This window comes from Pseudorca crassidens, chromosome 5, assembly GCF_039906515.1.
Source record: "Pseudorca crassidens isolate mPseCra1 chromosome 5, mPseCra1.hap1, whole genome shotgun sequence".
NCBI classification, from domain to species: Eukaryota; Metazoa; Chordata; class Mammalia; order Artiodactyla; family Delphinidae; genus Pseudorca; species Pseudorca crassidens.
In genome coordinates, this window is record NC_090300.1 from 116329571 (window position 1) to 116346529 (window position 16959).

Genomic DNA, 16959 nt, shown 5'->3' on the forward strand with positions numbered 1-16959 from the left:
CTCTGTGTTATACATTCAGATGTTATATTTACAATGATAACTAAGGAACAAGTCTTGCTCAGTAGGTGAAGCAAATTAACTGAATGTTGTAGATTACTTCTGGTGCAACACTGATGGGATCATACTTACTGCTACCTGAGGTCAAATCCTGCCTTAGGCAAAAATCATGAAATAAACCCAGGTAATCAGTATTCCTCTTCTATACTCCTGATCTACCTCATTGACCCTTGTTTTCATTCCCTCTAGGTGGGATAGCTCTTCCTGGCTACATTTTGGGTACACAGTGCCTAACCAGGGGAACCCTCTTTGGACAAAGTTTCATGCTTCCAGCTTACTGATCTCCCCTGTGTCAAAATACACTGTGTTAGATATTAGTGATCAGCTGGAATGCAAGTCAATAACTAAATACAACTAAATAAAGTCATTAAATGGTTACAAAATGAAAAGGTTGCCTCCTCTGAGGGTATTTATGGTCCAGCTGAAAACACTTTTTAGAATGCAAGAAATGACTCCTGAGCAGTGAAATATCAAGTGACGGTATGAAAATATCTTCAGAAAAGTGAGTCTTTTCCTGTGCCTCTAGATCATAAAATCTATACACCAGTCCATTCAAAATTAACTCAATTGTATTCTACAGAGTTTTGTATTATATTTATTCCCTAGTGGTCTTGACAGTGAAACAATGAGACAATAAAATGAGATTCAGAAGCTATATCATCAAATATGTATTTATATACTCTCATAAATCCTTAAAATCTGACTTCCAAATTAGGATTAAAATAGAGTTCTCAGTTCTTGATTATTTTTAAAGTGTTTTTTTTCAGTTTTATTGAGATACAGTTGGCATATAATATTGTATTGGCATATATCAAATCATTATATGTACAACATAATGATTTGATATATGTATATATTGTGAAATTATTACCACAAGTTAACACCTTTCACTCATATAGTTACAATATTTTTTATGTTGAGAAATTTTAAGATCTACTCTCTCAGCAACTTTCAAATATACAATATAGTACTGTTAACTATAGTCACCATGTTGTACATTATATCCCCAGAACTGATTTATTTTATAACTCGGTCTTGGTTACTTTTAACCATCTTTTTAAGTCATTGACATTGAGACGATGAATAATACTTGGGATCCACAGTGGTTTTATAAACTAAATTACAATATAATGGAACTTGAAATTTATATTTCATAGAAACTACATTGCTAAGACTATAATTTATATTATTTGAAAATGTATTCTTTCTTATTACTAATTTCTAGTAAAATAGGTTGTGGGTGACATTTGAGAAATATAATTTACAGAGAGAGACCAATATTATTATAAATTCCTTACTACTTTCCTACACCTGGTGTTAGGGAACTACATGGTTAGGTTTCATATAATAATCATAACTATATCCCATGTTTCTTATTATTCTTGATAGATAAATAAAATTGAGACCAAACCAGATTTTTTTCAATCAATAAAATGGGACCTTTTTGTTGCCCTTAGGAAAACAGACCAGTAAATATATAGAATTTAAATAGCATTAATTTGAAAGTTAGAAATGGTTGCATTAAATAGACCCTTTGTATAATCCTGGTCTTAAAAACTTAGTAACTAAGATGTTAAACATTTCCCCTTTGCTGTTGAGACAGTACACTATTCCATAGTATACACCCTCAATCTTCACTTGTCAAGATAAGGATAATCAATCTCAATTCCCCATAAAATGTAATTTCCATTAAAGCCAAGCAATAAACACTACCAATTTCTTGGTAGCATTGGACTTCTACAAAATAATCCCCTTTAAAAGAGACAAGGGGAAAAATTCTTTATTTTACCACTGAGATACTGGTATGTGGAAGTAGAAATGTCAATTTGTCTTCTTATCTACCTGAGATGCCTATAATTAATGTTTCTTTAGGTTTACTTTTAAAGGTTAAAATAGAATTCAGTGAAACCGATCTTTGCTAAGGAAAAGAGCAGCAGCATTCACAAAGAGAGACTATTTCATATTAAAACTGCATTCCATGTAATCTGGCATGCATCCTAACATCCCCAAACAACGGTGACTGTCAATCAACTCAAAACCTGGTCATTAATATTTTATTTTGTAAAATATTCTGTGAGGAATAAAAGTTATGGCCTCCATCCTCAGGAAGCTTATATTTTACTACAGTGTAGAAAACGCTACAGTTCAAAGCAATGTATTTTTCTTTTTTCCAAAACATCCAACAAGGAAAGCATATTTCTAACAAAAAATTCAAGTGTTACTAACATAGACTGACACATGAGTGCTCACTATGGGTATTGCTGACGACTTTTCTAGAACTCCAATCTGGATATCATGTCCTTGTTGCAATCTTTCAGAGGTTCTGCATTGTTTTCAGGGTAAACTTCAAAGGATCATAAAATGATCTTCACTTGAACATTATTTAATTTTAGCACAATTCCCATTCCAGTGTCCTCTTTTCGTTTATTCAGGATCTGTAGGCATGTTACTCTCCCTTATTGCTCTGTCTCCCCTTCCCAACAGTGTTCTTTTACCTTATTGGCTCGCATGTATCTTGCAGAACTCATTTTAATGCCTCCACCACCTGCAAAGTGCTAGGACCCTCCCTCAGGCCTCCACCAAGGATTGATTTCTCTCTTCCAAAATTCCTCCACTGTGTATCTTTTTTTTTTTTTTTTTTTTTTTTTTTTGCGGTACGCGGGCCTCTCACTGTTGTGGCCTCTCCCGTTGCGGAGCACAGGCTCCGGACGCGCAGGCTCAGCGGCCATGGCTCACGGGCCCAGCCGCTCTGCGGCATGTGGGATCTTCCCGGACCCGGGCACGAACCTGTGTCCCCTGCATCGGCAGGTGGACTCTCAACCACTAGCGCCACCAGGGAAGCCCCACTATGTATCTTATATTGTGCTATTTAATATTGTAGTAGCTTGTTTGTTGACAATCCTTTTTACTATCTTGTGAATTCCTTGGTGACAAGGTTGTATTTTAATCATCATATTATTCAATGTCTAACATGATATTTAACATATTTGCATGCAACAAATTTGTGCTTACTGAATGAAAACTTGGTCAAGCTTCATAAATGTTCCCAAAAAATACACTAACAACGAATAGAATTAAAACATATTGACATGGGTATTATTTATTAGAAATTTTAAAGATAGTGGTTTACCGTATAGGTTATTTGCAGTGTTTTGATTTCCACTTATTTGTATCAATGTTCTCATTTAAGATGGATTCCACCGTTATCAAAATAGTAACATTTTTGTTAAAATGTTTGTGTAATTTTAAAATGAATTGATGTAAACACATGGATAAAAATATTTCCCTAAATAGAATAAATATATGTAATATAAATCTTATATGTTACTGTACATCTTCAATTATTTTTATATTAATCCAGTATTCACCACCAACAAAAGGCTAATAAAAGGCAAGATTATTTATCTTAAATAAATTAGTATTGGATATTATATCCAATGGTGAAAATATATCCAAATGGTGAAAATCAAACAAAAAAAGCAGATTTGTGAAGTAGAGTATATAACAAAATGCTGAGGAAATAGATGAGTTACAGTTGCTGAGTACAAGAACAACATTTACAGTTTAATTATTATATCATACACCCTTTAATATAATAAAACATATCTCTTTCATTTTGTTCTATTCCTAGGACAATATCTTGTAAGCAATGGATCCTCACATAGTATTAATAATATTAATCAAAATTCTATTTTATTATAAGCATCACATAAAAAATATAAGAAAGAAAGTCAATTAAATTGTGACAATAAAATATTCATATTATAAGAGGGAACTCAGATATCAAAAAACCTAAAGTGGGCTTCCCTGGTGGCACAGGGGTTGAGAGTCCGCCTGCCGATGCAGGGGACACGTGTTCGCGCCCGGGTCCGGGAAGATCCCACATGCCGCAGAGCGGCTGGGCCCGTGAGCCATGGCCGCTGAGCCTGCCCTTCCGGAGCCTGTGCTCCGCAACGGGAGAGGCCACAACAGTGAGAGGCCCGTGTACCGCAGAAAACAAAAAATAAAACAAAAAAAAAAACCCTAAAGAATAAGCTTATTCCAACAGGTTGCATCACTCAATATTTATACTTTTTAAATTCATTAAGTACTTCAAATGTTAATTGAAGAAAATTTAATCTGAAAAATTTTATACATTTAACTTTAAGTTATTCTTAAAACTTTTAAACTTAGATAACTTTGTTCCCTTTTGGTAATTTTCTTTATAGTTAAGGATACTATTTCCCAATTTGCACTATCAAATTACGATCCAAAAAGTATTTTAAAAGGAAAGCAATAACTTTTTAAAAAGGTCATCTAAATCAAATTTTATTACTTCAAAGTTAAAGCATAATCCTTTGGATACCTTGTTAATAATTTTATAATATTATTTTATTTTAATAACAGAACTATTATGGAATAGTCTTATCAGAAGTAGGAAATGCATTTTAGTAAATTATTCTTGAGAGTGTTATAACAAAGAAAAAGTACAAACACAAGCACACATATACACATGTGTATTTATATAGTTGTACTATATTTGCAATAATGTAGTATAGTAGTATCAGATATGCACAGATGACAGGGTGTGTGTGTGTGTGTGTGTGTGTGTGTGTAAGACAGAGAGAGAGAAGAGGGAGGTGCCAAATAACCAGCTTTCACATCACTAAAATGTAAAGCTGAAGAATGGCTTTTCCTTATAATTTAAGGTGTAAAATTCTCCTAAAGGATATTAAAAAATTATTCCACCTTCTGAAGTCCTTTTAGGTCAGGATTTTTGAGACATTTTAGTAAGGTAATAATTCTATATATCTACCAAAATATTCTACTTTATAAAAAGAACTTAGAAAATATAGAGGATAAAAAAAATCCTTTCTGTCTTATTTTCACAGTCTGAAATGCAGGCCTGGTTTATTTCCTACATTAGAATGAACACTCCTATTTTATTTAAGAGGGGAGCACACATTTCTTATATACTTTTGCCAAGCTTTCAGGAAGTAAGCTCTTAATATCATGACATATGATCTGTGGCATTTCCTTTAGGGAAGCTTATTCTCACAGGACAACAGACCTGTCTTAAAGATAACTTTATGTATTGCAGCTAATATATCATCAAAGAGCCATAAAGCTTAGAAGATGAGAGAAAATGAACATCTTCTTTTGAAGGCACTCTTGAGTATTCATGTAAAGTGGTTTAAGTGTATTTTGTTAATCATTAAATGTCACCAAGACTTTTCCAAGACAGGTCATTTATATATTACCAAATTATCATTATAATTTTCTGTATTTCTCTCTTCTATATAATCAAGTAATTACTGATATCTTAAGATTCCACAAGACAAATTTCTGGTTCATTAAAAAGGTGCTAAACCAAAGTAAAACGTTGTCTAGGGGAATTAGTTAAATCAGCTTAGCAACTGTTCTTTACATCATTGCCTATTTCATTTATGTCTCTTTCTTTCAGTTTCTGAGTCTCTCCCTCCCTCCCTCGCTCCCTCTACTCACCACTTGGATGGAATTTATTTTCAGTGTAATTCATATGTTAACGTGTAATTCTCCCCCATAATGTCATTTCATTGCTTGAATTCAAACCCTACTCACCACACTTCTGAAATTGACCCCAGGCATGGCTCCTACTTGCAACACTTTATAATGTTGCATTAAGTCAAATATGATATTTTCCAAATAAAGCATGCTAGTATGTATTGAATATCGTTAATGCCAGGCTTTATCATCTTCGTTATTGTCGTTTTCATCATTATGATCAATCAACGACCATTCCTTCAGCACCTCCATTTTTCAAGCCCTATGTTAAGTGTTTCACAAGTGGTATAAATGCTACTTTATTCAATTCACAAAATAATTCTAAGAAAGAATAATATGACTTGAATTCTGCTGATGGGGAAAATGAGTATCAAACAGGTTAACGAATCTAATTAATTAGTCCCCAAATTATGTGACGGGTTAATATTTGAATATGTATTTGCATGTCTACAAAATTCAGATTTCCCACTATTCCATTCTGAAACAAGGCATTTAGAAAGTCCATTTAAACAACAAGGAACTACTATATAGCACAGGGAACCATACTCAATATCTTGTAATAACCTATAATGGAAAAGACTCTGAATAAGAATATATATATATATATATAGTATGTATATATATATAACTGAATCACTTTGCTGTACACTTGAGATTAACAGAGAACATTGTAAATTAACTATACTTTAATTAAAAAATGAAAGAGTACAAGCTAAAAAATTAAAAACTAAAAATATGCTGTTTAAATGTTTTCATCAATTATATCTATTAATTGAAACATTTTACGTCTACCAATGGCTAATTTATAACCCAAATACACCATGATACTTCAAGAGGGAAAAGAAAAGAACATTTCTTTTCTCTGATTCCCAAAGCAATACCATCCATACATATGTTCTAAAATTTAACAAAATATCAACTTGTAATTTTTTCTAGTATCCCAAATGACTCAGTAAGACTGGAACTTCAGAGTACGTAAATGTGACCCAGCAGGGAACTGCTAACATGTTAGTAGGTAAACTCTTCAGTGCTAGCGTGACTCTTTCCCTATGGAAGAAGCCAGCTGTAACTCTGGGCTCGTCTGAACTTTCTCTGTTGGCTTGTGTTGAAAACTCACTTTGGTTAAGTCTCTGTAGAGAAGCTGGGTAGCATTGGAAAGCTGCAAACACCCATTTAGTTGTATGTCTCTGCACTTGCCTAGCTCACACTTAGTAACTGATTAGATTTTAAATATTTCAGAGGATAGACCAGATGGTTTTCATCTTTCTTCTTTCCTTCTTCCTTCCTTCCTCCTCTCTTCCTTCCTTTATTTATTTCTTTATTTCTGACTTTCTTCCTTCCACTTATCTTTTAATGTCATTTTCTTTATCTAGTCCATCTGTCCTCCCCTCTAGTCAAGCTCAATACATATGCTAAGACAAAACTTAGCACACAATATTTATTTCTTAACAGATTAATTGAAGTCAACATAAGTAGCAGTAGAGCTTAGCTAAAGTTTATATTTGGTCCACCTTACAATGGATCATTTTGATATATGCTAATTAATAAGCCAAATTTGTTTTCAAATTAAGTGTCCAAATTCAATCCATTCAGAACCTTAAATCATGACCTGTACAATGTCTGACACATAGTATGGTCTAATGATTATTTATTGAAAGTGGAGAAATGAAAGGAAGAAATGAATGTTTTGAACCTTGCTCATTTAACCATGTATTTAGTTTTCACTGTGCATGCAACATATATAAGCACAATGCTGGTTTTGAAAGTAAAAATCCTCCTCTGTACTACAGCCATCAATATTAATATTTTGTTTCAGTGACTGTTGAGCCAGAAAAGGGAAAGTGCATATATTTACCCTAAAGAGAGGAGAAGATGAAGAAGATACCGCTGAAGCATAATAGAAAAGAATAAGCAAAATATGTAAGGAACCATAAGAAACCTTAAGTATATGAGGAAATAAATTCAAAATATCAGTTAAGTATTAAGAATGGGTTTCCATTTGATATTTCTGTTTTGATTGTAACGGATTAAATATTCTTTAATAGGAGAATAACCTAAAGCAGACAATGTCTGTAATAAAAGATTAGTTCCCTAAATAAAAACAAGAAAAGTAGAAGTGAGAAAAGCCTGAAAGCAGCGTTACCTGTCAGTAAGTTATGGGAATTCATCCACTGGTGATGATGAGATTCTGACATAGAATTGATTATATATAATGAAAGGCATGAGTGCACCTAAAGCTAGTTTGACAGCATTGTCAAATTTAATTTGGTTTTTACTCCTTTTCATATTTTTCCTTTTTCTTATCTTCTCTAATAACCTTTGTTTCTGCATAGCTGCATTGCAAGAAGAAGAAATGTATATCATTTCTCATAGCATATGTACATTCGAAGATTGTACTTATGTTGGGATTTTTTTTTCATCATTTAGAGACTAAGAAATTTTATGTCATTACACAAGATTTAAATTATTGTGTTAAGACAGTGAAAGTGTTTAAGAAAGATAAAAATCTGCCTTCTCTGTCTATATTTCAAATAACTATAGTCCAATAGAAGTTCTATCTTCTCTACTTCCTAAGGGTTTAGTTCATATGATGGATCAATAAGGCTATATTTAGAAATTCCTATCAACATATGACATGATTATGATGAAAACTCCCTATTGCTGATAATGTGCCAACAAAAGTGTCAATGGGATAAGGATACAAAAAGATTATAGTGTTAGCAAAGAATAGCACAAAAAGACTGTTATAATAATGGAATCCTTAACTTATACTCAGCCTCAGGATATGTGGATTAGCGATGAACACTGCTGATCATACCAAAATGAACACAGTTTTCCTGAAGAGCATCATTTGTATCTGAAAATGAGAAAAATCTTATTTCTGAAAAAAGTCAATAACTTACAATATAGGCTGAAATTGAAGAGTATGTGGGCTGGGCTGCCATCATGTCTCCTTCCCTTCTTACTTGCCTTCTAGCGTGCTTTTCTTATATTGAGTCCTAGACCATGTTGGTTCTACCAACACTGCTATTTCATTTAAACAGAGGATTACATTTTTTACTCACGTGGGTGATTTACAAAATTGCATATAAATATAAGTTGAATATGTAAGAGGCTGTTCTCTGAGAATTAAAATGAAATGAATCAGAAGTGCAAACATTTACATTTATTTAAGCCACACTTTTCTAGACTCTAACACTGCCTTACCTTGGTAAGCAATATGGTGCACTACAGAAAAGATATCATTTGATCTTGGAAACAAGCATATAGGAACATAGCCAGAAATATCTGCATAACTGTGTGGCATGGGGGTAGAGTCAAGTCTCCATTTTTCAATGATATATGCTTTATTGGCTTGGCCAGTTGTCATCTTTCTTTCCTATTGACTCCATCTCCCACCTTTACATCTCGCCCCACCTCCCTAATAGGTAAGCAGATAAGTAGGTAGTAGACAGATAGATGATAGATAGGCAGACAGGCCAATAGACAGACAGGTAAAGACATCCATGAATATGATGATGATGGAGCAGGGGAAAGTTTTCTCTTTTCTGTTTTACACATGGGAGCAGAAAAAGTAATTAATTTCACTTAATCTCCTTTAAAGGCAGAGAGATTTCATAGCTCAGAGCTAACAAACATCATTATTAAACAGAAGGAAATGGTGTCTTCAGAGTTCAGTGAGGGAAGATTAACCACAGGATGGAAGTTTAACAAACTTGCCTGCTTAGGAGATAACTAAACTGGCACCACATAGATGCCATAGGCTCTCATAAGTGATTAACTTTAGATTTTGATAGAAATGCAGATCACAGTTATATAATCATAAGCCTTATTTCAGGGTGACATCTAATAACATGTGATTCATGGAGTGCCCTGCAAGTTTCACCTTAAATGTTTTCTCCATTGAGTGATTTTTCCTGATTCATAGACTTTATTATTTCTCCCATTTTTATTTCCTATAATACTATGTATATTTCTTAAGTATATTTCCATATTAGAATATTATCATGTTTATGCCGTCATTTAATGCATACCTTTAATAATAAAGTCTAAAAACTCTTAGAACAAAGACATTTACTTTTACTTCCCTGCAGTATTCCAGTACATACTAGAAATCCTGGTACATAGTAGGTTGTCAACTAATAGTTAGTGATCCAACACAATGATACAACTCAATTCATCCTTAATCAAAAATACATGTCAGGGCTTCCCTGGTGGCGCAGTGGTTGAGAATCTGCCTGCCAATGCAGGGGATATGGGTTCAAGCCCTGGTCTGGGAAGATCCCACATGCCGCGGAGCAACTAGCCCCGTGAGCCAAAATTACTGAGCCTGCGCGTCTGGAGCCTGTGCTCTGCAGCAAGAGAGGCCGCGATAGTGAGAGGCCCATGCACCGCGATGAGGAGTGGACCCCACTTGCCGCAACTAGAGAAAGCCCTCGCACAGAAACGAAGACCCAACACAGCCATAAATAAATAAATAAATAAATAAATAAAATTTAAAAAAGAAAAAAACAAGACATGTCAGCTATCACTTGGAAACAAGAAGCCTAGCTACTGAACACTTTCCTTCTCCCCAGTAGCTGTTACAATGCCTTTGATTTACCATTTTCCTCAAAAATTAATGATGTCTCTGTTGCCTCAATTCTCTTTATAATTTCTTCATTATCTCTACAAACATTTATCAATTTAGGGTTGCTTCTGATTCAAAACTAGAGACATTTCTTTATAGTTAATTAATTTTTAGACTTTCAAAACCTTTTGGAAGTTAGGATTCTACCAACCTATTTTTGCAAAGCATTTTTATGACACTTGTATTTAACCTATTGTTGGTTTTCGGTCATCTGTATTATCAAATCCAATTATCAGTGATGGAATTTGGGGAGAGTTGTTTCCTCAGGGCATAATGTTAGTGGAGAATAAAAAACTTTCCAATCATTCTACAAGAAAAATTCATAGACTAAACTAAAATAATAAAGCGGGGTAAATGCAGCTACCAAGGTTTCCTTTCTGGTCACTCAGTATTAGGAGGGAGAGAAGAGGATGTAACGCTGGGAGACCAGCAAAAAACTTCAGAAAATATAACTTATTAATCAGAGTCTTAAATATTTACCAGATACAAAGCACTGCTTCTCCCTTCCTGGCACTCAAATCCTCACCATTTCCTTTTTCAAGCCTCGGCTAAGTTTACTACATGCCAGGACAGTGAAACTCTTGAAGATTAAAAAACAAAAAACAACTACAATTGTCAATGTAAGGTCGGATCTTAACAAACGGCACCGCGAAACAGAGGAAAGCTTCAAGTGAGCTTTATTAGGGAGCGCTCCCAGGCGAGGTTCACTGGTCCGAGAGAAAGGGGCCAGAGAAGTCACACCCGGGCGAGGGCTGGGCAAGATTTTATAGGGGAAGAAGGGAAAGGGGTGTGGTGAATCTGGGAGGGCGCAGGGTATTCCTTATTTGGTGGTCTTTTCGGGTATCCTGGGGGACCGTTAGTCCCGCCCCTCGAAAGGCGGGAAGGCTGGGCTGGGTTCAAAGTCCCCAGGTCAGTTCCTGGAACTGGGTGGTCCGGAATGTCTCCAAGGCAGTTTCTGGAACTGGGTGGTCCGGAGAATTTTGGTCTGATGCAACCTGTGAATCTGATTGTGTTCCCCTGCCTCGGGCCAGTTGGCCTTACAGTCAACTCTTTCGGTTCTCAAAGAATAGAGTCTCTGGCTATAAAAGTGTGGTACTATTTGAAGAACATAAAGAAAAGAAAAAGAAGGCACGAAAGCATCTTTTAAAGTTACTAGATTAGACCCAAGATGGAGTCACTCATGCTAAGCAAAACGAAATTTAACTGAATTTCTTTGTCCCACTCTTCCAGAAAAGGAAGGCCAAAGGCAACCCATCAGCTCTTGTCTGCTCAGCACAGGTTAGCTCCCCCTGCTCCAATACACTGCTCCAATATAAGGATAGTAACCCGGCTCTAACCAATCAGCAAATGCATAACCTCCTTGTTCCTACTCACTTTGGTCTATAAAAATCTCTCCTTGTATGGCTCTTTCAAACTCCTTTCTGTTTTTTAGACTGGATGCTTCTTGATTCATGAATTGCTAAATAAAAGCCAACTAGATCAGCAAATTTTTCTTTTAACAAATCTCATTAGTTCCAAAGCCAGATCACCTGGAGAATCAGAAATCTATTCTTTGCCTTTAAGAATAAAACAAATGTAATAAGCTGGAGAGAAATGCTAGTGATCCACATAAGCATTAGTCTTTCTACTCCTATCTTGCACTCTATCAGAGGGAGGGAAAAAAGTAAGGTCATCAAGGAATCTATCAATATATCCAGGCATGCTGACCACAGGATCACTTCAGGCTGCTGTGGTCCTCCACCAAAGGCCCTGTCCACATCTATCCATCTTTGGGATCCAATAGTGGGGAGCCGCTTCTTCCCTGATTCCTTCTGGCCCAGAGTAAGAACAGCACCAAGAAATGGATTATCTTTTTCTTTCCCCCTGCCTACATCCATCCTTTTGTAAATAGTACTGTAACTCTATTGGCTTCAAATGATCCAAAGCCTTGTGCCAAGAGCGTAATGGAAATATGGGGCAAATGTTTCCAGGATACTCACCTAAGCTTTTTTTTTTTTCTTTTCTTTTCTTTTTTTTTACGGTACGCGGGCCTCTCACTGCTGTGGCCTCTCCCACTGCTGAGCACAGGCTCCGGATGCGCAGGCTCAGCGCCCATGGCTCACGGGCCCAGCCGCTCTGCGGCATGTGGGATCTTCCCAGACCGGGGCACGAACCCATGTCCCCTGCATCGGCAGGCGGACTCCCAACCACCGCGTCACCAGAGAAGCCCCTCACCTAAGCTTTAATAAAAGCAATGCCATTCTCATCTGTTTTTCATCTTGGGTTTATGAGTACAAAGACTAATTTTAATAAAATGAGGAGTATGGTCTATAGCGAATATTTAGCTAGTAGTCACATATAAATCCTAATACTGTCTGTAATGTACACACCTGCAAGTATATTTTCCCTAACTATCCTATTAGGGAGCTACTTGAGGCTAGGTATCAAATTTTTGATACAATACAGCTCAAATATTTGTTCCATGAATGCATAAAAGAAAGAATGAATCAATGGATATATTGCCTAAAAGTTAATGTTTCCAAGCAAAAGATTTTTTAAAAGGCAAAGATTTGATTTTTTAGGGTTAACAGAATGTAAAAGAGTTTGCTGATTATACGTTTTCACTAAGATCTTGAGTTAGCATGAGTTTTGTCCTCTTTAAACAAAATTTCTGTATTTCAACATCTAGGGAAAGCTATTAATTTCTTTTACTTTCCCTTTTTTTTTGCCCTGCTTTACTTATTAAATCAAGACCACACCTACATGAGAGAAGAGGGACAACCTATTTTGGAATCAGCATTTGCATTGACTGTTTGTAATGAAAATCCTGGTCAAGTCCAAAATTAAGGTCTGAGCAAGGGCACCATAATGAGGCCTCTCTATTCCATTCCTAGATTGCAATGATATTGATGCCCCTTATATATCATGAAACACCAACTATGATTAAAGAACACTTTAATCAGAGTAACATTTCATTAAAAAGGAAAAAAAAAAAAAACATACAAAAATATATTACCGGGCTTCCCTGGTGGCGCAGTGGTTGAGAGTCCGCCTGCCGATGCAGGGGACACGGGTTCGTGCCCCGGTCCGGGAAGATCTCACACGCCACGGAGTGGCTGTGCCCGTGAGCCATGGCCGCTGAGCCTGCGCGTCCGGAGCCTGTCCTCCGCAACGGGAGAGGCCACAACAGTGAGAGGCCCGCGTACTGCAACATATATATATATATATATATATATATATATATATATATATATATATATATATATATATATATATAACCAACTTTAGGGATGAAGTAAATTCTTTTGTGTTTGTGGACAAAAATCTATTTTTTTTAATATGTTTTTAATTTATTTTTACTTTCTTTCCTTATTCAATCACATTTGAATGGATTTTACAAAAATTAAAATTCTACTTTTTCTAGACTGTTAGCCCCTTAAGGGGGCTGACACACGACTATACAACCAGCAGAGCACTATGCAGAGAGTTAAATTTAAAAAATCTTGACTTTAGATAAACTGTGGGTTGTCTTCAGGATTCCAAAGAAATTGGAGAAAAGCTATTGCATTTTAATAACCGCTGCCTCTAATCCATCCCAGTAGTGGAATGGAGATTCTCAGAAAAAGGAAGAGATTGGGAAAAGGAGCCTGCTTTTGATAAGAGGAAATGACTCCCATAGGGTGGAAATCTATCTCGAGCACTTCAGCAATGCTATAATAAGCTCTTTGATTGGGGATGATGGAGGTACAAAAATAGCAAGGCTGTGAGCAGTAAATGAAGCTAGAGAGACTTGACTAAACGCCACAGCCCCAGAGCAAAGCATACGTCTCAGGATGACTTATTAAAGAACATATTTACCAAAGCTGCAAATAAAATTGGGATTTGGAACAAGTTGGTTATAATGTTATAATGATAACTGTACTAAATGATAATATTTGGTGTTTTTAAAATAATTTTATGATCAGTTAACCAATATTTATTGCTGAGGTACCAGGTATAATTTTCTTTTAATTAAAGAAAATTTCTGTGCATTGCTTTTGTCTAACACCTAATTAAGAAAAGCAGTTGGCTTCAACTGTGAGTTCAGTTTGTGCCTATGATTCTTTTTCAACGTTTCTGCCTATTAAATGCCTTACTGTGCTTTGATCTTAGAATGCTTTAAAAATCTCATTATGTATTAAATGGTAGAAATTTTCTTCAAAGTTTTACCTCTTCAACTTAAACCACTACAATGGTAGCAGTAATTTCATAGTTATAAAGGTATCTGCTGAGTCAATGGAAATAATTCATTTTATATATAATGACTAAAAATACTTATAGCTACTAAATACTTAGAAACATAACTATTTTTATAATATTTGAAGAATACAATCAAGATGCATTTGTTACATATTCAGTATGTTACATTTGGGAAGAAAAGGTAAAAAACCTAGAAGATACATAATATTAAAAATGAATATATGAATTTTCAGACATAGTAAGTAGAGCTACTTCAAAAATATCTTACAATTTCCTTTGAAACTGTCTTAGTCAACATATTGCTCTTTGGTACATACAAAATATGAGAATTACTCATTCTGAATGATAAAGGAAATTTGAATTAGAAGGGGTAAAAATGTAATTGCAAAAGGTTCATGATGGCAATGCGACTGTTGGTGGTATAAGGCTTATATCTGCTAAATGATATTTTAAAGGGATTTATGTGCATTTGCTACTGTGATCTACACAGTATTTTTTTCCTTCCTTTACATGACTTCATTATTCCTCCAACATATAATCACAGTGGCTTTTCTTTCTCTGAGCTCCTGAGTGGCTGCAAGGCATAAATGTGTCTAAAGCAAATGTGATGAAGCCCCCTCGTAGACATCCGAGCTCTCACTCTTAGCAACACTGGAATGCAAGCTTGCCTCCCGTGAGCCTTAAGGCCACAAATTACTCATTTGGAACTAAAACGATGATGCTGTTTTCTTTTGAAAACAAGATAAATATTACAACTCTAAACTGCACGAAACTATTTGAAAAACATTATTTCCTAGTCACTTCCATGTATTTATTACTCTGCGATCTACTTCTGAACAAACATTTTAGTTATAGTGCCTGTGATTGGATCCACGAAGATTCGTGGTCAGGATGCTAGGATTTCTAGCATCTGATCTAGAAAGGGCCTTCTTAGAGTATAGATCTCAGAAGCCAGGGCTAGTTCAGCAGTAACAGCAACAAAAATGGGAGGACCTAAAGATGATGTTTATTTATTAATATTATCTCATTTTCTTTTCCCAAATAAAAACCATTAGAAAACTACCATCATTTATCTCCACTAATTTTTAAAATGAAAAGACAATATCAACATATAAATTTAGAGAGAAAATATTCTTAATTATTCTTATTGGAATGGATTTAGCTTATGAAAACTTGCTTCATTGTTTTTATGTTTAGGTTTAATATCTTATCTCTGTCAGGGGAAATCTTCGTGTTCAATCTAGTTGGTGTCAGGAGCAGAAGACTAGGAAAAATACTCAAGCTTTTCTGAGATTGCAGAGAGCATCATGTTCCTGTTTCAATTTCCTTAAATCTTTAACGGAACTGAAAAATCACCTGATAGAACAGCTAGAGAGAAGTCTTTTCAGTAAAAGAGATACCTCTGTGTTAAGGAGATATTAACTATTTTTTGTAATATTTGAAGAATACCATCAAGATACATTTGTTAAATTTGTATTTAGAAGGAAAGTTAAAAACAGAAGTGACACAGAGATTAAAGAATAAATATATGAGCGTTGCTGGACACACCTAGGCAGTAGGTGGGGAAAGTCCTGCTGTCATGATAATTAGACTAAGAGAACAGGTAAGTGCAGCGTGGTTTGCTGAAGGGGCCGATAGAGCAGGTGCAATGGATTTATTACAGGAGCCTGCATGCTACAGAGCATTTAGGATCACAGAAGTGCTTCCTTGTAAGTTCCAAAGGAGGAATTAGTGTCGCTTTCCCCCCACATGGGAGGTAAAATGAATTCCAGAAAGAAGGGACATGAGCAAACCCCTGAGGCTATAAAAAAGTAAGATAAACTTGAGGAAAGTAGATAAAGTGCCCCATAGTCTTCCCTAGAAATTACCCATTCTTATAACTGGAATTTGGCCGATTAAATAGCAAGCTTGAAACGTCAGGCGGTCTACTCAAGTCAATGGCAGGTCAGACCAGCGTCTATGTACTTGATTGCCTACGAAGCATCATTGAGATGCTTGACCATAGCAAGAAGGATTTGTATTCTCCTTGGGGCACCCTCTATCTGATGACATTTTGCGTATATAACAGCACATCCTAACCTTCCTGGCCTCTTTAGATATGTCTATAGATTACAGGATGCTCTTTCATGGGGAAGCAGGATATGAGTAAAGGTCAACATGGGATTACTTACTACATGAGAATAATATAGAAAAAATAAAAATGGCATTGATATAAATGATATAAATTCTCTAAAGTGATTAGATCAGCTATCTCCATTAGTGACAGGAAAAGTAATAGGCAAACTGCAAACATTCTCCTCAACTTGTAAAATTTTTGCCAGCTTGAAAATGTAAATGTAAAAGAAATAAGTAAATCATTTCAAACATTCACATCAAAATATTTGATAACACTTTTAAAGAACATTTAAATATATTATTCTTATTATGCAGGGTATTTTTAATATCAAGTATCCCTATGAGTAAGTAGAGTTGTTATGAGTTTATGAATATGTGTACCTACCTATTGACTATTTATAGAAAATAATCCTATC